This window comes from Ambystoma mexicanum, chromosome 6q (genome assembly GCF_040938575.1).
Source record: "Ambystoma mexicanum isolate Mex_15411 chromosome 6q, UKY_AmexF1_1, whole genome shotgun sequence".
NCBI classification, from domain to species: Eukaryota; Metazoa; Chordata; class Amphibia; order Caudata; family Ambystomatidae; genus Ambystoma; species Ambystoma mexicanum.
This window is the reverse complement of record NC_090937.1, coordinates 627,437,663-627,461,042: the sequence shown is the minus strand read 5'-3', so window position 1 is coordinate 627,461,042 and position 23,380 is coordinate 627,437,663.

Genomic DNA, 23,380 nt, shown 5'->3' with positions numbered 1-23,380 from the left:
GAATGTCCATTGCAATGACAGCTATTCTTTTAGCCGAGATCTGAACTGCATGCAAATCTAAGGACATCACTGTCCCGGGCACAATCTCTGGGCGGGCTATTGGTCGGAAGATGGACTCCGCGGGTACTCGCCATTCTAGCTTTTTCAACTCTGGGAGCACCCGTGCCATTGTTTTTAGCCCTTGAATGAACACATCAGGATCTACCGGTATGCTGCGCACTTCTGGTGCTGTTGCTCGTACATGCTCTACCAGCATTACGCGCATGGGACAGATCCCTGGAGTTGAACAAACTATCCTTCTCTCTGTAAAGGAGATAGTCATATTAAGCTTACTGAGAAGGTCCCTTCCCAGTAAGTTAATCGGGGACTGTTCGTAGTACAGTAGGGGTGCCCTCACTGTCTTACCCCCCACAGTGACATCTAAATCTTCTGTGTAAGGAACTTCGACAACAGCCCCAGAGAACCCCTGCATCTCCAATTTACGATTAGATAGCAGAAACCGGCCTTCAGGTAAACATGATTTTTCAGCTCCCGAGCCCACCATAAATATGAACTGCTTATTCCCTATCTGCGCCCCTATCAATGGTTCCTCTGCTGCATTGTAGGTCGAAGATAGTACAGGACACGCAAGTACTCCCTGTGGGCTGTCCTATGCTGGATGTCTCGTGGTCCCCCCTTGGCTAAAGACATTACCCAATACCACTGCCACTCCTCCGTACGGTGCAGGTGCGCCGTTAGCTGTTGTTGCGAAAGGGATGCCCTGTGTGTATTGCATATGTTCGCGGTTTTGTGGATGCTGTGGTACATTATTAGGTGGTTCTCTTCGTTGCTTTACATACCCTTGCACTGGTTGCCCTTGTGCCCCTCCCATGGGTAATCCGTATGGGCTTCCCGGGTGTGGGTGTCCATAGGGTTGGTCGTTTTGGTACATGTTATTTGGTCGGCTTCTGCATTCCCGTGAGAAATGTCCCCACCTACTGCAATTCCAACAGTTCCCTTGTCCCCCTCTAGGACCTTGCCCTCCATACCCGCCATTTCCCCCATACCCTTGACCAAGCCCTCGGCGTCCTCTGTACCCACCTCTTCCTCCGCGGGGGGCCCACACTTGCCACTGTGGTGCTCCGTACTGCTCCTGTCCATTCCACTGTGGCTGCCCGTTGCCTGTCCAATTTGCTGCCATCCTCCCCTGTATTGCTACCAGTCCCTCCTCCTCCTCCCCCTGCCTGTCTTGGGGGAGTGCTGCTACAGCTGCAGCAACCTTCACCAGTTTCGTTTGTACTACACCTCATCTGTCAACCTTTTTTGTGCAATTTCTTTCTCCTGTTCCTTTATTCTTTTGCAATGGTGAACTATTATGCTTTGAATTTCTGGCCATCCTTTTGCTTCAATCCCTGCTATTTTGTCGAGTGCTTTCTGTACTTCTTTTGGGAGCCCTCTCTTTATTATAAAGTAAAATAGGGATGTTGACTGATCCTAGGGCATACCCGACTCAGCTCTCCACATCTCCTGCACCCGAAAAATGAAGTCCGCAGCATCCTCCCCATCATTCATGGTGCACTGCATCACTGACTGTAAGTCTAGTGTGTCTCGAAATGTTTCTCTCAATGCATCCCATACTCTTGCACACACTGTGTTAAAAGATGCTCCATCATGGCAATCACAATCCAATGTTACTCCCGGGAAACCAGCTTTTGCCCACACTCTATCCGCCTGATCACCTACTGCCAACACCAGTAAGCTTTTAACATCACCTACCGCCAATGGCACTCCTGCGGTATGTTTCTCGAATGCATATATCCACTTACTTGCCCCTCCTGATAGCGGGGGTAAGGACTTTAACAAATTGGCTTTGTCCATCTGGGCACAGGATATGTAATCTGGACTCCCACCTCCCCTAAGAATCAATGGGAGTTGTAGTTTGCTCTTTGTCATTTTGCCTGTACTCACCTTCACTCCCTTCCTCCCTAGCGTGGCCATTCTTCCCATTCTATTCCTTAATCTCCCCGTCCACTCCTCTTCCATTATTCTTTCCAGGGGCGTCTCATCTCCTCCACCTGATCTTCCTCCTGCCGCCACACCTAACCTTCCACTTTCCTGTTCTTCATCCTCGATATCACACCACAGCTCTTCCATCCCCCCAGCAGCCATTCCCTCCTCACCTGTGTTGTCTTCCAGTTCCTGTGGCCCCAGTTCTATTATTCGAGTTGGTTCTTCCTGAATTCTAAATAGTATTTCCCTCTTCTTCAACCCTTCTACGATGACCTGTCGAGTTCCCGTGCCCTAGGTGTTTGTTCTGTTCTTGCAACACTTGTTCCACTCTGCTCACATATATCTCTTATTCTAGATAACTCATCTCTGGCCATTGAGCGCCTAGAGTCTAGGTCCTCTGTTAACTTTTCAATATCTACCGCTGGGGTGCTTACCTGTCCACGTTGTCTGGGGCACTCATATAGTGGCGGTGCAGTTGGTCACGGGGTGGCTGTAGGGACAGCGGTGGGCACGTATGTGGGATCGCTATACCCTTCTATTGATCCTTCTTTCCCAGTACTCTCTCCTCCGTTTTCTTGTGCTGTTAGGGGAGTGTTAGTAGTGGTGGACTGATCAGGTACTGTCTCTTTTTTTTCAGTGGGGGCACTTCTTCAAATAGCCTCCACAAATCTAATATCTCTCTTCTATTATGAAACTGTTTTCCTTTGTATTTTATGAAAATACACGTGGCGACCATATCCAAAACACTTTTATCAAATGATCCCCCTTGTGGCCATACCTGGGGTAGTCCCTCCCCTTTTAATTCTGTGACCCACTGGTCATGGTACGTGTTTATGCGTTCTGCATAACCAGGTAGATTTTTGCAGATGTGGGCCAGGGGTGTTTCTGCCCCCATACTGTATGTTTGTTACTCACTTTCCTGTGTTAAGTGTAACTCTCAGTGTGACTCGTGTACGGGTGTCTCTTATTTCTAACAATTATTATTATTATTTTTTTTAATTATCATTATTTTTTTTTTAACTTGTTCACAAAGTTTCTATCCTAGAAGCTCACCGGGTCACACCTACAATGACCATATCACAGAACCGTTTAACATCACTAATTTAACATCACTTCTTATGCAATACAATTCTTTAAAACATTACGCGCTTAGCATATACAACATTCAACCGACATTCAACAGACTTTTAAACATACAACACATAACAATTACCCTCCCCTCCCTTTTGTTTTGCCGTGCACTTATCTTCCTAATAAGACCTCCCAAGCCTTGCCCACTACTTGTCCCTCTCCTTACGAGTTATGACACTGGCCCTCATTACAACTCAGGCGTTAAGGGTTAACACCACCGTTAACCCTTAACGCCTGATTCCCACCTTAACGCCTGCTTTTTGCAGGCGCTAAGTTCCATGGTGCTAAGGCACCTTGGTGCTAATTACGGCACCGTAATTTACGGTGCCGTAATTAGCGCCTTCCCCACTCCCATTATGCCCTATGGGGCAAAAATGGGAATGGGGAAGGGAAAATGGGAAATGGGGATTTACCGCCCCACTCACCTTGTAATGGGGCGGTAAATCCGCCATCCACCATGGTGTAAACGTAATTTACACCATGGTGGTAAAGTTGGTGCACTTAGCACCTCAGTTGTAATGAGGGCCACTGTCTCTAGTATAGAGATACCTAGAATGAAACAGAAGAAGAAGAAGAAGAAGAAGAAGAAGAAGAAGAAGAAGAAGAAGAAGAAGAAGAAGAAGAAGAAGAAGAAGAAGAAGAAGAAAAAGAAGAAGAAGAAAGCAGTTTCTAATGTATACACCGTGTCTCCCTATTCTCAGACACCTTTATTTTATTCTCCACTGTTCAACTTATTCCCAGTACTAGTTGAGATAGCACTATGCGGCGCCGCCTTCTACCCCCTTGCAGATCTAGGTTCCTGTCTTTATCTTCCCTTATTTCACCTTATTGTCCTAATGGCCCTATGCAGAGAAAGAAAAATAGCATTAATAGTTGGAAGTACCCATTAACTGACCTCGTATACTCTGGCTCCCTCTCCTTCTCCTTTTATAATCACTCAAACTTACTACTCACGTGCCCGTCTTGATTCGAGATTTTCCGGACTGGGTCCGTCCAGGCGGTGCTGCCTCACACTCAATGGCCACCCCCAGCTCCGGAGAGCGGTACTAAGGTTTTTTTTTTTTAGAGGGACCCGTACCCTTTGGTCTACTGCGTGCGCACGTCTAAGCGTACCAGTTGCCGTAGGCGGACAGCTCTCTTGACTGGGCGCACCGTGCATCTCCACTACTGCCCGGTCTCGGGCCAGAGGGGACGATGAAAGAATCTATCATGCCTTCGGGGTCACCACTGAAAGCAAGCGTCCCCAAAAGGCAGTACCCTTCCCACAATGAGAGGCAATAAAGGACACACCCCAGGAGGGAATGAGACCAAGACCAAGTGCGGGTGATGTAAAGGGTTTTTATCTAATCAATATAGGGCATGCAAAGGACTCAGCAAGCTCTGAGAGCACTCTGTCTGACAATAGCAAAGACAGTCACATTTATTACAAAACCACGTCATAAATCCTACACGCTATAGGAGGCACATAGTCTTAGGGATTGGGTGGCATCGACTAAGCTGTAGGCGATGCAGTGATCAGCCGCTCCAGGATTGGTGGACATCCGCGTGGTGCCAACGTGGGGTGGATGGGTCAGCTGGGCTCGTCAGGGTTGAGCTGCCAGGCCAGGCGCGGTCAATGTCGATGATTGATGGCTTCATTAACACTTTGCCCTTGTGGCCACACACACACACACACACTCATCCTTTAGACAATTCTAGTTGTCCTCTAAATCCTACAATATGTTACTCTAAGAAATAATAGGAGACCATAGAAACAACATGCAATGTGAAGCTTCACCAATACATCAGTGCACTGTTACTTTTTTTTTTTGATTAAACACTTGTATTGGTTTTATTGCATAATACACAAAAAACAATGACCCTGAAGGGGTCCAGCAACAAAAAACATCACAAAAGTACATAAGGTCCAGAATTCAGCAACAGAAGGTTATGTTAGCGATTACATGTACACTCTTACATTTCATTTACATTCCGGCCACAGGCCTGTGTTATAAAAAGTCTTATTGGGCGTTCTCCCACTTTTCCCAGATTTTCCCCGCTTTCCCAGGACAACCTCTGGCCGCATACACTCTTCGCTCCATCGCAATGCATGCATCTACATCATCTATCCATTGTGCATGCTCAGGGGTTACACCCAAACCCCATAGCTTGGCAATGTTGCGTTTGATCAGTGCCGTGGTGGTTGCAAACAGTAGCTTGTTAGTGCGAGACATCTCACCCTCGTCCTCGACACCCAGCAACAACAATTTCGGATCTCTGGGCACGATCCGACCCAGTACCTTAGTAAGTATGTCGCAGCAGTGTTGCCAGTATAGCGTGATGTGCGGATAGTCCCATATGATGTGGAAAAAGGTTCCCTCTTCCTGGCGGCAGCGCAGGCAATTCGGGTCTGTGGTTTTACCCCATTGGTACAATGCTACCCTCGGATACTAAATTCTATGCAGTATTTTGAGTTGGACAAGGCATAATCTGGCCGAAAATGGCAGTTTCTCTCGGGTACATTAGGATCGTTATCCAGTCTTCAGGCAGTATCTCTCCCACATCCCTTTCCCACTTAGACTTTAGACTCAATAGCTCCGGTGTGGCAAATGAGGTGAGAACATTATACATCACCGAGGTGATTTTGGCATCTATGCTATCTAGGACCAGGTTCCTCTCTATAGGGGTGCAGTCTGCCATGTCACGCAGGTCAGGCAAGTGCCGCTGTAGGGCATGACTTAATTGCGTATGTCGGTATCTGTCAGTGACAGGGAGGTTGAACTCATCCACCAACCCCTCAAATGGCACGATTCCCCCATACCGAATCACATCCCCCACTTTTGTTATTCCCGCAGTTATCCAATTCCGCCATTTTGGGAGCCTGTCCAGCTCAGGGATATGTTTATTTGGCCACAGTGGCTGTACCGGTGTGGTTTTCCCTTCCCAGTTTATATGTTTATGCGCCTCTGCGCAGATTAGTGCCCGGTGAGCAGCCATTGTTTTGGTGGTGTTGGTGTTAGTTTTCTGGTATAGGGACTCTATTGGGGTTATATTCGCTCCATCTAGGGTGTCAGATTTAATGTGAGGTAGCGAGGGATTGCCGTGTAATAGGTCGTTTATTACTGCCATCTGACTCGCCCAATAGTACGTCTGTATACGCGGCAATCCTATGCCTCCCTTCCAGATGGAGCGCTGCAGGGTGTGGAGCGCTATTCTCGGGTGTCCATTGTTCCATAGGAGTTTTCAGAGGATTCTGTCGATTCTGTGAAACTCCCGTGTGGGGATGTGTAACGGGGCATTTTGGAGGATGTACAGGAATCTAGGCAGTACCATCATTTTAAATAGTGCTGCTCTCCCCAGCAGGGTCAGTGGAAGGGCGTTCCAATGTTTCACGTCCTCTGCAAAGCGGTTTATGATTGGGTGGAGGTTTTTCTCTACGTAATCGTTTAAGTTTGTTGTTATCTGAACCCCCAGGTATCGAAATTGGTTAACTTCTATACGGAAGGGGCAATTCTGTATCCCTATGCCACCCATCTCTTTCAGTGGAAACAGTATGGATTTCGACCAGTTTACCCTCAAACCACTAAAAGATTCAAATTCATTCAGTAAGCGTATTACTGTTGGGCAAGAGGTTATGGGGTCTAATAGATATAGGAGCAGGTCATCTGCATATAATGAGACCTTATCTTCCCAATCATCTGTCCACCGGAAACCCTTCCACCCTTGTGATTCTCTTAACAGAATCGCCGATGGCTCTATGACAAGCGCAAAAAGCATTTCAGACAAGGGGCATCCCTGTGGTGTCCCCTTGCCCAATCTAAATGGCTGCGAGAGCCACCCATTTACTCTGGTCATGGCCTCTGTGGATTTGTATAGCAGCTGCACCCATCCCAGGAATTGGTCACCGAAACCCATTCGACACATTATTTGCCACAGTGCTGGCCAGTGCACCGAGTCGAAGGCTTTCTCAAAGTCTATTGTTTATAACGCTAAGGGACCCTGCAGGAGGGAGGATTTTTCGAGTGCAGCGTGCAGTCTGTGTATATTCATACGCGTAGACCTCTGGGGCATAAAGCTGCAATGGTCTGGATGTATCAGTGACAGGATAACTTTCTGCAGTCGATTTGCTAATGCATTCGCTAGGATCTTGGTTTCAGTGTTGATTAGCGAGATCGGCCTGTACGAACTACATTTCTCTGGGGGCCTATCTGGTTTGGGGATCACTATTATGGTTGCTCTCCGTAGGTCTGGGGGGAGCTGTCCCTGCTCCCTCGAATGTGTGTACATGTGCAGGAGATGTGGAAGTATCGCGCTTGGTTCTATCCTTTTCCATGTCTCCACCGGGAAGCCGTTCGGCCCCAGTGTTTTCCCAGGGTGTAATTGTGACATGGCCAACCCTAGCTCCTCTTTAGTAATGGTTGCCTCCAGTAGTTCTCTCTGTGCGCCTATTAGGGTAGGGAGGGTAATCCCATTTAATACGGAGAGGTTGGTGGGGGCTTCCGGTGACCCATAGAGTGTCGGATAGTAAGCTGCGAAACCTTCTGCAATATCCTGATCTGTCCACAGCGGTTCCGAATTATTGGGTTTGATCATCCTGACCTGCTTATGCCCTTCATCTCTGTGCTCCAGCCAGGCCAACATTTTACTCACCTTATCTCCAGTCTCATATAATCTGGCGCGCATCGTAGTGTGTGCCTGTTTAGCGTTGTCCAGGGATACATTGTGCATTTGTTTTTGAGCAAGGACCAGTGCTCGGTTAGTTACAGGCAGGTCTCGTGCCAGATGTACGCGCTCTGCACGTTCCACCTGTTCTTCAGCCTCTTTTTCTTTTTTGTACTTGAGCTTTTTTGTGCGCCGTTGTCCAGGAGATAATCTCGCCCCGCAACAACGGCTTATACGCTTCCCATAACAATCTTGGGTTATCAATTGACCCTGCGTTTAGTTCAAAGTAATTGGTTGTAGTTTCTTGAATGCATTCTACAAGCTCCGGGAATCCTAAGTAATAATTGTTAAGGCGCCATGAAGGTGGAGGGATTGGCCTTGTCATTGATAATTCTATTAGTAGGGGCGAGTGGTCAGAGATGCCACGCGGGAGTAGGGTGGTGTTAAGTACTCTATGCACCTCTGTGGTTGGTACGAAAAAGTAGCCAAGTCTAGAGAGGGATGCATGGACGCCCGAGTGGAATGAGTATTCTCGATTCTCGGGGTGAAGGTCGCGCCATACGTCCTTCAGCCCCAGTGCTGATGTGAAGGTGGCTAGCCTTGTGTGAGTGTCTGGATTTCTGCCCCTTAGGTGTGTGCGGTCCATTCCCAGGTTCATAACATAATTAAAATTGCCTCCGAGAATTAGTGTGTCTGAGGAGTCTGCATTATCAGGGGAGTTATCTCTTCTATGAGATTTGGCAACAACGTGGGTGGTGCGTAAATGGCTAGTATTGTTATGGTTTGATTACATAGGGTTCGTGTCATGTGCACGTATCTTCCTCCTGTGTCCTGTGTCACACTAGAAAGTGTGAGAGGTAGCTTCTTGTGGATCAGTATGAGGACCCCTCTTGAGCCTGAAGTAAAACCTGAGTGCAGGGCTGTGCGATAGTTACCACGTTTAAATAGGTTGCATGTGGTGCCCGTCAGAAGTGTTTCTGTGAGCAACGCCACATCCGGCGCTTGCCTGTTTAACGCTTGGGTGACCAAACTGTGTTTTATCCCACTACCCAACCCATTGACATTCCATGTCAGGAGATGTAGTGATTTTGTATCAGATCCAGTTCTTGTCATCTGGATGGGGGGTGAGTTACTGTTGGGCAGTATATGTAGGATTCCGGGAAGAAACCCAGTCTGTTGTTTCGCAGTGTGGTGCGGATTTGTAGGAGTGAGTGTTTAGTGTTGTCGGACCATACATGAACAGAGATAAAAACAAAACCCAAAGCAAAAATAAAAGCTCCCCCCAGCTCCGTCCCTCGTTCCCCTGGAGGCATCTACTGCCTCAGTAGTATATAGTGTTACCTGACCCCCCTCCCTATACTCCCACCCAACCTGGAGTATCTGTCGCCCGAAATTTAAACAGAACAAGTAAACCTTAACTAAGCCACCTGTTGTGATTAACTTTGCATTCATCTGGTACAAGTGACTAGAATCTTGAGATGGAATGCAGGGCTTAGAATGTTTATCTATGAGTGAGTTCCAGGTTTGTTAGTTGCAAGGATGTAAGCCCTGAGAGAGGATGCCGGTGGGTGTCCTATGTCCCCTTTTACTCACCTGACTCTAAGAACTGTATTTGATGTACCTGAACTTAAGTAAATAAGTTAACAGTTCACTGGAGTGTCAGAGTAATTTATAGCCGGACCCTGAATTCAACAATGGCGACGAGGATGGGATCTGGCTGTGCTGGGGGGACAGCACCAAAATGAGACACCCACCGCCCCCCCCTCTGAGAAGTGATCCTCTCTCAGGTAAGAGCGCTGGATGTCTGTGAGGCACTGCAAGTGCAGTGAGGGCAATTGAGGCCCAGACAGAGGTGCTACAGAGGCAGAGGGTGCAAGAAAGGCCCAGACAGAGGCGCTACGAAGGCACTGGAATAACAGAGCAGCTATGGATGTAAAGGTGCTGCATGAGGCAGTGGAGAGGTTCTGCCAGGGCAGTGAGGCGGTACAATGGGCAATGAGATGTTGCAGAGGCAGTGAGGCGCTGCATGAAGAGGTGCTGTGAGGGCAGTGAGGTGCTGCAACAGGCAGTCAAGACGCGCTGCAGGGGCAGTGAGGTGCCGCGTTAGGCAGTGAAGAGGTGCTGCGTGAGGCAGTGAAGAGGTGCTGCATGAGGCAGTGAAGAGATTCTGCAAGGGCAGTGAGGCACTGCAAGATGCAGTTAAGAGTCGCTGCAGAGGAAGTGAGACGCTGCAAGAGGCAGTTAAGAGGTGCTGCAGAGACAGCAAGGCGTTGTATCGCACAGTGAGGTGCTGCAAATGTTAAGAGGCGCTGCAGATGTGAATATGAGCTTTGGTCGTTTTGCTGAAGTGAAGAGGTGCTTTAGTAGTGGCAAGTTAGCCCCTATGTAAAGGTGCTGCGAGGGCAGTGATGCCCAGCAAGAGGCAGTCAAGAGGTGCTGCAAGAGGCAGTCAAGAGGCGCTGCAAAAGGCAGTGAGTGGTCACTGCAGAGGCTGTGAAGTGCTGCATGGTGCAGTGAAGAGGTGAGGCGCTGCGAGGGCAGTGTAGTGCTGCACGGGGCAGTGAAGAGACACTACATAGGGAGTGAAGAGGCACTTCAGTGACAAGGGTGTGCTGCAAAGGGCAGTGGGGACAAAAGTTCTAGTGTTGAAAGGTACAACGGTCTGCTGTAAAGTGCAGTGGGCTCTGTGAGACTTATGGTTATTAGAAGGAGCTGTGAAGTTCATTGGAGCAGCAAGGTTCATTCATTCATTGGCATGGTGAAGTTCAAGGTGGCAGTCTCTCATAAAGCATTTAAGAGAATTGAGACTGTACAAACATTCAGAAGAGCTGGAAGTTGTTAATGGATCTAGGAGGGGCCTGGGGCCCATGGACTGTGCAAACATCTGTTGCGCCAAGGCTACAAGCTATTGGTCATAGTGAAGGCAGCTGAGATCACTGGACTGGACTTTTGGGCCGCAGGCGGCAGGATAAGGAAAGTGCCAAGGTTATTAGGGGTGCCCCTAGTGGGTTTTTGGGCAGATTATGAAGACGAGTGAGCGGAAAGCAACAGTCAATTGACCAATGAAAAAAAGTGGAGCTCTGGTCCCAAAGGTACTTGTGCATGCTCGGCGCTGGTAGGAAGAGTAGCACAGCGAGCGCCGCAAGCACAATGATGAGTTGTAAAGATGTTTTATTTTGGGCAATGTTGAGTTTATACTTATTTATGGTAGCAATGTTTTTGCAAAGTGACTGGTGCGCTATTGGTAAGGACGGCACTTATGGACAGGATGGATGGGGATCCTGTATGTGGGTGCTGTGGTGAAAGAGATTTAGTTTGAGTGCATGTTGGGTGAAGGGAGTGAGTTGATTGAATTTTAGGAGTGACACATCAGTTGATTAGAGTTGAGATACTAGAGCTGATATATATTAGTTTATTAGAGTGATGTTGTAGGTACATGTCTCTCTCTTTAATTGAGTTATGTAGTTTAACATGTTTCTCTCCACAGGAGGACTTTTGACATTTGTATGCATGGATGGACTTTTGATGTTAATAGATTTTTGCAAACGATGTTAGAAAGCAATCCTGCATTTAGTTTTAATGTGCACTGAACTGCTACACAGCTTACCATGGATGAATGTCAGGCCTCTGTTGGATAAGGCACTTTAGTGAAGTGAATGAGTAGTGAAAACTACTATAGTGTTAAGGATATAGAATGTGTAACAACATTTTTTTAAAAAAAAATTCTTTCAACATGTGGATATTAAGGCTTAAAAGTTGGTGCGCACTGTTTAGTTTTTGCGTTGACACACGTGTGATATTTGGATGAGTGTCAAAGCAAGTGTTTTTGGGAACTGGTTCTTTAACCATACATTTTCCCACAGACATATTATCAGTATGGGCCCTGCAGGTTTAATTTTGGACATTGATGGGGCATTTCTTTTACTTGGTTACCATGTTCAATGCTCAGTTGTCCTATATGGTATGTGTGTGGGGAATGGTGTGGTTGTTGACTCAGGTATAAGGTCAACGTTATAGTGTTTAGATGTGGCATGAACGGTGTGGGCACAGTTTGTAAGGGAACGGGTGGTTCCTAGGGTGTGGTGCCAAAGGTGTTGAGATAACAGTTTACAAGGGAAATGTTGTTCCTAGGATTTGTTGCCATTGCTTTGGCATATGTTGGTAGATATGTGTGCGGTGATGTGTGAGTGAGATAAGATATTAAGGTTTTGAGTGTTGATTATATCTTCATTAGAGTTATTAAGTTGATAACAGTGTTCATCATTAGCTGTTCTATGTAGGCAGATTAATATGTTCTCTCCACAGGTGGACTTTTAATTTTAATCCACAGATGGACATTGATGTTAATGTTAATAGATTTTGAAGTGGTGACAGGGTCTAAACTTTTTGGAGTTGGTTGTGGTTATATATGAAATGCTTTGAATAATCTTTTGTTTTTCAGGTGGGACTTTACTGGACAAATCTTTTGATGAAATATTGATCTTGCCACCGATACTTCACTGTTCTTGTTGTTGTCCCTATAGGGGAAAGATGTGTTGTGATTAACTTTGCATTCATCTGGTACAAGTGACTAGAATCTTGAGATGGAATGCAGGGCTTAGAATGTTTATCTATGAGTGAGTTCCAGGTTTGTTAGTTGCAAGGATGTAAGCCCTGAGAGAGGATGCCGGTGGGTGTCCTATGTCCCCTTTTACTCACCTGACTCTAAGAACTGTATTTGATGTACCTGAACTTAAGTAAATAAGTTAACAGTTCACTGGAGTGTCAGAGTAATTTATGGCCGGACCCTGAATTCAACACCACCCTCAGTGGCACATGAACTTCGTAAACTTTACAGCACCTTCCTGTGGTGCCGGAGCAGACTTCTTAGTTTTAGTCTTAGTCTTAGCTTGTGGGGCGGGTGGCTGTTCGGCCACTGGCCTGATTGTATTCCGTGACTAGATTGGCATGGAGACCGAGAAATTTGTGGTGCTCCTAAGTTTAGTAGCCTTGGCATTCTGGCCAAAACTGCACCCATTTCATACTTCTTCCCGCTGTGGATTTCCTGGTTGTGGCCGTTGCTGTTGGTCCTGTTCTGGCGGTCGTTCTGGGCGAGGACTATTGCGTCTATCCCTCCCTCTTCTCTCCGTGTTCCAGTTCCCTTCTATGTGCCGTTCGGCCCAGTTTCACGCCTCTCTGGGGTCGGTGAAGTGCACGGTCGTGCCCCCATGGAATATCTTGAGTTGGGCAGGGAAAAGCAGTCCATATTTGACACCCATTGATTGCAGGCGTTTCTTGAGTGGGTCAAATGACTGTCGTGCTTTCTGTACCTCCCTGGTGAAATCGGGGAAAAAGGCTATTTTCTATCCGTTGAATGTGACCCTGCCCTTCGATCTTGCCAGTTGGAGTACAGTGTCCCTATCTCTATAGTTCAAATATCTGGCAATTACTGTGCGTGGTGGAGCTCCTGGTGTCACTTTGCCAGCTGGGATACGGTGGGCCCACTCGATAGAGAAGAATTTAGAGAATGACTCTCCGTTATAGATATTCGCCAACCAGTCCTCAAGGAAGAGTTCCATGCATTCCCCTTCGGCTTTTTCCGGCAAGCCGATTATACGGATATTATTGCGCCGGGATCTACCCTCGCTATCGTCCACTCTTGCTTCCAGGGTCTTTATCCGTGCTAACATACTCGTCACTTGCCGATGTACACCTCGCAGGCCATCCTCGGTTTCAGAGATTCGTGTCTCTGCCTCTCCCGTACGAGAGGTCAGCTTTTGCAGATCATGGCGCAACAGGGACACGTCTGCACCAATACTTTCCATATTTTTTTCCATCGAGGTCCTGGAGTTGGTAATGGCGCTCATGATGTCTCTTAGGGAAATATTGTCCACATGATCTGGGTCGACCGATGGTGGCCTCTATGGTGAGCGGGGTGCTGGTATGGCTGCATATTGCTCGATCCTGCTCTGTGTGGATGTTTTCCTGAGCTTATCCTTACCCATTTTCTGCTTGTTGGGGTACTGGTGTAGTACGCTGATGTCTGGTCCCGGAGGAGGGGGGTCCGCCAGGCGTTGGGGATAGGCACTATTGGTAAGTTACTGATGGTGGCCGCAGTGACGCCGGGCACGTTGCGACCAGCAGGTATTTATGCTTGTGTTAGCTTTACAGTTCCCTTGTCCAAACAATGTCTATTAGCCACACATTCAGAAGCTCTGAAGGTCAAGACGGTGTAGGTACGCGTATTTATGAATTGCGAATCAGTCACAGCTTTATAGCACCCACCAGGGCCCTGTGGTTCTGTCCCTTGGTAGCAGCCACACGCACTGGGAGCACGCCGCTGTGGCAGGGTGTCGCAGGCTGGGCGCCACCGGGTCTGACACCAGTCTGCGTCGTGCTCCGCTGGGTGATCTCTCTAAAGGGAAGGATGGTTTTCAATGGGGTCGGGTGGGCTTGTTGTAAGTTACATCTGTTGGAATAAGGAGTTCATTCACATCCTCCCTTGTCGCTTTCAGAGTTCCAGTAGGGGTTTATGACTTTTCCCTCGTTGTCAGTGCTGGGGCACTTGTTCTTAACAATGTGGGATTGCCTGTTGTGTCCCAGAAGTGAGAGGAGGTTCACAGCCCAGGTTGTCAGCAGGCACTGGTTGGGATTGCGGCCCCGGGTGGATGACCTTCGCCCGTGGGGGAGAGGGGGGCGGGTCGCCAGCACTCTTTATCCCACCTTCCCCACTCCTTACCACATCGCCGGATGTTCCAGGTCTCGAGTAGTGGGCCCGCGTCTCCGGTTGCAGGGGGCACGCTAGTCGGAGTGCCCGCCAGTGTGCCACGTGTCTTCCTCAGCTCCAACACTGACACGCCAAGCGTCCCACTCTGGGCCCGCTACGGGTCTCCGGACCCAAAGGGTTTCCAGGCAGGCAGAGGTGCTCACCTCGTAGCCGTCAGCACGGCACAATCTCGTGGTGGGCAGGCGAGCTGCACCTGCGATCGCCGCACCGCCTTGCCGCCGTGGTCAGGATATTGTCTGCAGAGCCCGCCAGAGCTGTTCCTGGTGCGCGCCCACGCCGGAGGAGATCGTTGTTTTCCTCTCGGACCATCAGCTAGTGCGCGGTCACAATTATGGTGGCCATCTTGGGCTCCACGCTTGTTACGGTTCCTGTAACTTCCACTCGATTGGGACGGCAATTCCCCTTATGGATTTGCATCGGAGCACCGCGATTCGGTGCAGGAAAGTCTCACGCACCGCTGGAGTATTTCAGGGTTCAGCACGGATATATTTTGTGCAGGATTTCGGCAGGATAAGGCCAGTGGCGCGGGAGCAGCACAGGCTCACGTCCTCATCGGATGGCTGCTGGCCACGCCCCCTCAGTGCACTGTTACTTTTGACCTGTTGACCGGGTGTCATAAACCTGGGTGTCTAGTCTGAGGGCACAAGGTGAGCTGCCTTGTCGTTCTGTTCCGTTAGATGAGGTGAGGGATTACTTTATGATGTGTTAGTCCAGGGTTGAATACCTAACTCCAAGGCCCATTAACTTGGGGTAAACTGGAGTATGACTGGATCAGTGAGGGTGCACCTCTGGCCCCTTAAGGCCATGTGGTTTAGGACCAGGTTGTAAATAATTCATTTGGTCGACCATGGCGGCCCCGGACATGGGGGAGGTGAATACTTGGTGCAGGTCCAGCAGAGTGAGGGGAGGTGAGGCTGTGCTGCCCGCTCACCAGAAAGCCCTGGCAGGCCTTGGCGGGAGGAGGGGGAGATGGCCTTGTGGCTCTGCGCGATTCTCGGTGCCAGGGCTGCACTGTATACCATACGAGGGGACAGTTAATAAAGTTAGTAACATTAGGACGATTACAGGCTTCTATTGGTTATACATTCATGTACTTCTTCGTACGTAGCTGTGAGAGTCTGGCAGTGTCACATATATCACATCACATTAGTTGAACACATATTGGTAATTCATAAGGCGACAGATGGATAACATGAATAACACGTGAGGTAGCATCAGGTTGGGTTGTGTACTCAGGAGCATAGAAACAATACGTTCATATGTGATTGTACATGTGCATTCTTGTTCATAACACTTAAATGTGTTCTACTGTACGACACACAAGTATTTTTAGTAATGATTTTTCACTTTCTTTGTACATTAGCAGCAATTGTTAGTTAGCACTAGGTGGGCTCTATCAAGCCCTTTCATTGAGTCTTCAAGGCACATGGTGTCTTACAACAGGCTGGGGCATCCTTGCTTCATCAGCACTATGAGCTCCATCCCTTTCCCCACAACCATGCTATAATTTTACAAAACAACTCTGTGAATCATTAGTTTTTGATATGCAGTTAATACTTCATTCGGGGGACGTGGGCAGGGGTTCATACAGGAAGGTTATCGACACCATATTCTAAATGTTAAGGGTTAGATGCCAGGTCGGGGTCTGTTCAATTGGGATGATTCCTGTTATTTTCCAGACTTGAAGCACAAGTCAGGTCACTTCGGGGACAGTGATGTACTGCGGAAGGCAAATGATACAGTGTTTGTTCTGATACTCGTTTGTGTCTGGTTGCTTGTGAGAACGGGCCTTCAGCGGATCTGCCAACGAGGTGGAGGCGCAGGGGGAGTGCATGGCTCCCTGTGCACAGTGAGCAGGGGCCAAGCTGCAGCTTTCGCAAGCAGGCTGTTTCATTGGGATTTTGTTTGCTTCTATCTAAAATGGAGTCTTGAAGCTTCCAAAATGGTGTCCATGGTATGTCACAGTACAATTCGATTGGCCCTGTGTGCCGAACAGCAGCCACCCTGCCACCTGAGCACAGGTGCATGGGGGGCCTCCGATGAGCCACAAACCTCACGCAGGTGGGGCATGTCGGGGAGGGGGTCCTATAGACCTATTCTCCCATACAAAATTGATTGCTTTAATGAGAAATATAAGGACATCTCTCAGATTTTGGCGCAATATTTGCTGCAATCCTCGCACCATTATCCGACACATTGGCGATATGTGCCTACAAACATTCTCATTGATGCTGACATTACAATTGATATTCTAATCAATAATCCTAAAACTTTATCAAAGAGACTGGATCCATACTAGAGAACTATGTTTATGCTATAAAGATTGGAATTCTGGTCAATTTGGACATAAGAGGTTTAGAATCTTACTTAATTAAATACCATTCCCATAAATTTAGAGGGAAAAATATGAGATTCCATCTCAACCTCTGGCCCACTAAGTATATACAATGCAGACGAAAGCTTTTGGCATCTAGTGAGAATGTTTGTAGATTTTGTAAATGCACTAACTGCCCGGAAACTCTGAAGCATATTGTTGCATACTGCCCTGAATTGTATACCAAATGTTGTACATATTTTCCACCTCCGGAATTCCCAGGTCACCGGGGTCGTAATGACCCGGTAATTCCAGGAATCACGGAGGCGGAATGGTAATACGAGTCCGGCGGTAACCTGACGGTTTTTCCTACTCGGTTACCGCCGGACTCGTAATGAGGCCCATTGAGTCCTATTTCCAAGGATATGTATAGAATACATTATGCCATTCTGATAAAAGGGTTAGCGCTACAATCCACAATTAAACTATAACGTGAAAGCTGTTTAATTGCCACACACATTATATCAGACAAATTTGAATACATTTTAGTTTATCAAATGCAAAGTGTTAAGAAGATAATATGTTAGCAAGGCTAATGCTAATTTAAAAACTATTCTAAAATACTGTTTGCATTCAATGTATAAGTAGAGAATAGTATTTGGGGCCAGATTACAGAAAGTTTGCACTGGTGCAAACAAGATACATTTCCACAGCATTTTGCACTTGGGCAATGTTTGCCTGAGTGCTAATATGGAATGACATTAGCACTAGAGCAAAGTTTGCAGTGGTGAAAAACTGCATAATGAATATATATTGTTTGCACTTTAGCAATGTTTGCCCCGTTGCTTATACCATGCCAAACTGCACTTGTCATGGTGCAATGGTTTTCTAATATGTCCTAATGTTTTTTAAAAATAGGGCAAAGTTTGCCCTAGTGCTAATACTGTGCAACTTTGCACTTGCACCGGTGCGAAGTGTCTGTTAAAGGGGCCTCTGATGTGCACAATGGAAAATATTGGAGCATAATGTATTGTCTCAGTTCACAGATCTTCAGCATAATATATACATATTTTACTAAAACATGGCAGAACAATTTCACTGCAACGCCAGTCCACATTTAGAAACCTGTGCACCAGTCCTTTTTTTTTAACAATTGACACATCTCATATTTGAGCAAATGAATCTAGCAGGAGCCTTTTAGAAATGCTTTATATCAGGTTATGCTGCCTTCAGATAGTCAATTATGCTACAGTTGTGACTTCCGTAGAACATTATTTTAGGTTTTGGATAACAGGTGTTACAAAGCAAAGCCTACTGTAGCCAAACACTAATGTTATGCTTCTTGGATGGTTACAACTTCAGAATGCTGTTGCCATGCCCACATTCTCAAACACAATCTTGCCATGCAGGTATTGGCTGTCAACCTCCCAATAGAAGATGTAATTGGCCCGTTCATGTAATCATTTAGATTTAGAAAGTGTGAGATGGTTGTGAACATCAGCAACCGAGCTATCTGTTGAATATCTCATTAACTTGATTATATCCTGCTAATGAGCTGCAGAAGTTCGACAATTTGAGTTTTATGAGTAAATATATATGTAGTGTACTTCCTTCCTGTTAACCATATTGATTTCTTTTGCATCCTTTAGTGATAAAAAAGCATGCATAAAGTGAAAGACTGCATATTGGCCTGAAGGTTGACGTCTTGATACAATTAAAATATGTCATGCAATAATTCATGCACACAGGGAAAATTAATTCAATTCATAAGCATGACTGCGTTAACTTTTAATGTTTATTGTTTAAATAATATTGAATTGCAAGTTTTGTTTCTATTATGAAAGTGTGTATGGTTTACAATATAAAACTTGTTACACAATGATTCCATAAATTATCAAGTGGCAATTAAATTTTGTGCTAATATAATAAACAATAGAAACACATTTAGATGTAAGAAAGGAGAAAGGAACATGTTTATAAAAGTACATTAATTTTGCACGCCTACTCAGATGCCAGCAAGGAGCACTAACTCACTGAAGTAAGATTTTGTTTTATCTCTAAGGTGTAAGAGATTTGGGGGAATTAGCCTCAGTTCGGTTGTTGTCAAATGGATGTTATACATAACCTGAATACCTATGAAATATTGTTCTTTTGCAATTCTATTCATTAATATAATTGTTATTGTGTCTAAGCTTGATATACAGAGCTTGGTATAGTAGAACCTGAAATGTAAGCACTTGATATATCCCTCCCTTGGTGTAATAAGCATTTGCTGTTTCAAATGATATCCCTGCTTTGATGCAAGAGAATCATGTCTCTAGCCAGTGGATGCCACAGCCCATGACATCTTTAGAGAGTTGCCTTTTATGAACATGATAGTGAATCGGGAGTCACCATTCGCACAACAATATCAGAGCCATTTAAATCATTGGTATCAAGATTGCCCCTTTTACTCTACACATTGTACAGGGGGAGACCTGAGGACTCAATCTGGATTATCCTTTGTTAGAAATATTCTGGTCACCAGAGGTCTGTGGGTTAAAATAATACTTTGCACAATGGACCTTTGGCTCATATATGTGATATAAGTTCACATATGTAACCAAAAGGGGTGCCTGTGTTCACCTTGATTGTTTAGTGACCTAAAGCCCTGTGCTTTTAAATGCCACTTTGCATCATGCATCTTCTTAACACCTAAGGACTTGAGATTTTAAATTAGACGTGCTATCTTGCATCATTTGGTTGACTAATGCCTTGTTATTTCAAATTGTAGTTAGCACCTTCATTCTTTGCTCAATGAAGGCCATCTGCATCGCTGCACTCTTGCATTTCCTCTGTTTAAATGTACCCTCACTGGTCTATGCCCACCTCTCAGCATCCTCAGTGCCCTCATTCTTCCCTACTGACGCATTACTTCTTCTACAATGCATCCTTCTAACCCCTACTGGTAATAATTTGTTTTCCGGAATACGGTTTTGTGCCTCTGATATGGGTGTCAGGGATGCTTTCCCTCTCAGGGGTACACCACGTGCACCATGTGCAGCAAAACTGTTTTTTTCTTTTAGACATTTCAACGGTGTAGGCCAGACAAGCTACCAATATGGTACACTAAAGAGACAATAAAAGAGCAAAACGTAAAACACAAAATGTATTTTATAATTGATCTCCTGATCATGGAGTAATGCGAAATCCCCGTCAATGAATGGGGTAGCAAGATATGTTCCTTGGGGTAAAATCCTCTTCCAATAACCAATCCTTGGGTGCTGAAAACCAGCTTGATGCAAAGGAATATTACAGTTGACGGGTCCTTCTTCTTTTACCCTTATTGGACCTTATATAAGCTTAGGTAATTAGCTACACTCTATGCCTTAGGGCTGGTGGCGGATGATTATAGCCACTTGGGCTTGAATAGAAACCAGGAAATAAGGGTCACATACAGTGCAGTGTAGTCAGGGAACCCCTGAGCGGCTCACGTGGTGACCTTAGTCTGCCACCACGCCCCTTTCCATATGTTACTAGTAAGATACCAACAATGCATCTGTGTATGTCCACCCTGATTCTGTATTGAAATTGTCAAAGATATTTGTGATACGAGCAGGTGTTCCCACAGGCAGGAGAAAAATGGTGAAAAATATTGCTTACTGTCCCATGACATTAATGTATTTGCCACCAGAAGTAGGAGAACAAATCAGTCCAACCAAAACCCAGCGATGCAGACTGCAATCTCAGCCTGCGCCGTTGCCTGCTTCGCTCAACTCATAGGGGATTATGAAACCTGGTGTACCTGGCTGCAGCGTGATGTCATCACATGATCCTGCTGGGTAATGGCCCTCCTCACTATGCCAAACAGCAGGTAACAGCTTCTCCTCCCAGAATTTGAGGACTCTGACCAAGTGAGTGGGGGAAATAAACCAACTTCTAATGGTTTTGATTCCAGCATTGGTGAAGTACAGCAGACACCCATATAACTGAGTAAATATTAGCCCCAACATGCAGCAATTGCCACGGCCACTGCTTCAAGAGGATGGGCGTACTTATCAAGTGATGCTAAACACACACCACAAAGTACATGCCACATTTCAATGTAGCAACAAATATGCGGTTCATACCACTTTAGAGCTGCATGAATGTAATAGAGAACATCCAAGCAAATTAGACATGCCTCGAGAGGGAGGTGTCATGTGGTGGAGGGTAATTTGCTTTCGAACATGGATAAGAACCTGAGAGAGGATTCAGGAGGTACAAGAATGTTTTCTGGCTTGAACCCTTTGAGATATCCATACCCAAACCGACAGTATGATGAAGGGGTTGCTGGAGTGAAAGAAGGTATTTGGTATAAGGTTCAGCCTGCTGATTGATGCATTACTGGTAGCAGGAAATGATCTTTAAAATGTAATAACCCATGTTAAGGCATTAAGTGCGCCTCTAGAACAAGTGGCAAGCATAATGAAGACATTGCCTTATATGTAGACTGCTCCAAGTAAGAGCTCATTTGGGGGAGTGCCTAAAATCGAAACAAGTCTGGTTAACACAAAAGGTCTACACCATGTGATAGTTAACAGTTTACTTGACACTATTAGTACACCACTGAGAGGAGCAAATAGGGAGCCAATATGGGGTAAGGCGCTGAAAGCCCTCGATTTTACCTATGGGTCTAGGGCAATTGGCCATATGCCCACCACAAAAAGCATGCAAAAAGCAGGATCAAACCTAGCTCCCGATAGGAGCGTAATAGGATTCCCACATGCTCATAAGGAGAATGGTCCCCTGGTAAGGCAGAATAAAAGTGGAAATAGCCTGAAGAGCAATATTGTTCATCTGCTGGACTCGTCAACTAAGGAGATGGGAAATGTGCTAAAACTTAAATGTTTACCTTGGTTAATACATGGGAAGGGATGCTCAGTAATCAGCCATAGTAGCGGTGTCAAGATTCTTTATTGCAACAATACAAACTGGGAACAATACATAGCTCTGGAAGTACACTTGGCAGTAGGATTACTGGCTACCGTATCGAACCCAATGTCTTCCAACAGAGTCTCATGGGCTCAAGTGCCAGTAGGGTTAAAACCTCTGTTCAAAAAACACTTTACAAACAATCAATAAGACCAGAGCCCGACTTACCACCTTAACTGCTGAGCTATATGCAGATCTATGCAAAAAGGACAAGCATACTCCACCATAGCTCTTAAAGGGTTAATTGACTTTGACTGATATCACTTGCCCTCCTCTTTGATTGTCAAAACTATAGCAATGCTGTGGATCCTTGACTTTCTAACCCCGAGACAAGGGTAAATAAAGAAATGTATCTGTTCTCCTGACATGTACAAGGACTGTGTAAAAAGTTGGATGATAATGTAAGGAGTTTATGAAGGAGAACAATATCATTTGCTTTCAAGAGACATGGGCATTTGACCGTGTTGCATGTGGGGCCCATAACTCATATAGCATTGAAGCCTGTAATACATTGGCCACTGAGTCACCCAACATAATGGCACTCAAGGTAGAGTTCCCCCATAAATCATGTTATCTACTTGTCAATATTGCTGTAAGGCAAGAGGAAAAGGTAATTGATGCATTCAAAAACACACTGTAGATCCTGATGGACAAGACCCATGATTTTAATCTGCAGACAGAACCATCTCTTGCTATAGGCAACTTATTTGAGAACAATGAAAAGATTTGGGGCACACTAACCCCAAATGTTGGTCCACCGTACTCTTGCTATCGATATGCAGAATGGAGAGCGGTGTTACTTTTCAAAGTGGGGTTAAGGGCTTGCAATGGGAGGACCACAGAGGATATACCAGCACGTCTGACATATAGATTACAGTCTGCAGTTACTCCATTATTTGGAGGGACGCATACAATACATTATCAATATGTTGACCTTCAGGGCAATTTCTGTCGTGGTAGCCTTACTCTATTCAGTATATTGGTTCAGAAAAAAATCAGCCCCAGTTTCCTTCGAGCCATTACTTTCTCTTAAAATAGTTTAACTTTTTTTAAAACATAGTTTTCTTTCGGTTTTCTTAGACACAGGTTTGAATCCCACAATTGCCTTAGGCTGGGGAGCCCTGGGGAATAAGTGACAATTAAAAGTTGTCACAGGATTAAGGACCCAGATTCCCTCTGAGTATAGGAATTAACTATATCACTTCCTAGGACAGTTGGGCATATGATCTAGGGAAAACCTACCCAGTTAGTGGATGATTGGTGTGTTAGCCCATATCAGGATAATCAGTTGCAATAGTCAAAGATCTGTAGTTTAGTAAGCGTGTAGGAATCACTCCACCTGAATGCCCTCTATGTCTTGTAAAAAGCACTCAGTTGTTTAGGACATGGGTTTCCTATAGGGGAACCTTTGATTATTAAATGTAGGGATTTGGGTTTCCCTTTTCTGCCAACTCATGATTTGATGTTGATGTTCCTGATGTATTGGCTCCATGCAAAGCTATAATACTAGATAACTAGGTATTCTACTTTCAGATAAAATGCAGTAAAATAATTAGATACAGTACACTTAAACTATAAATACATTT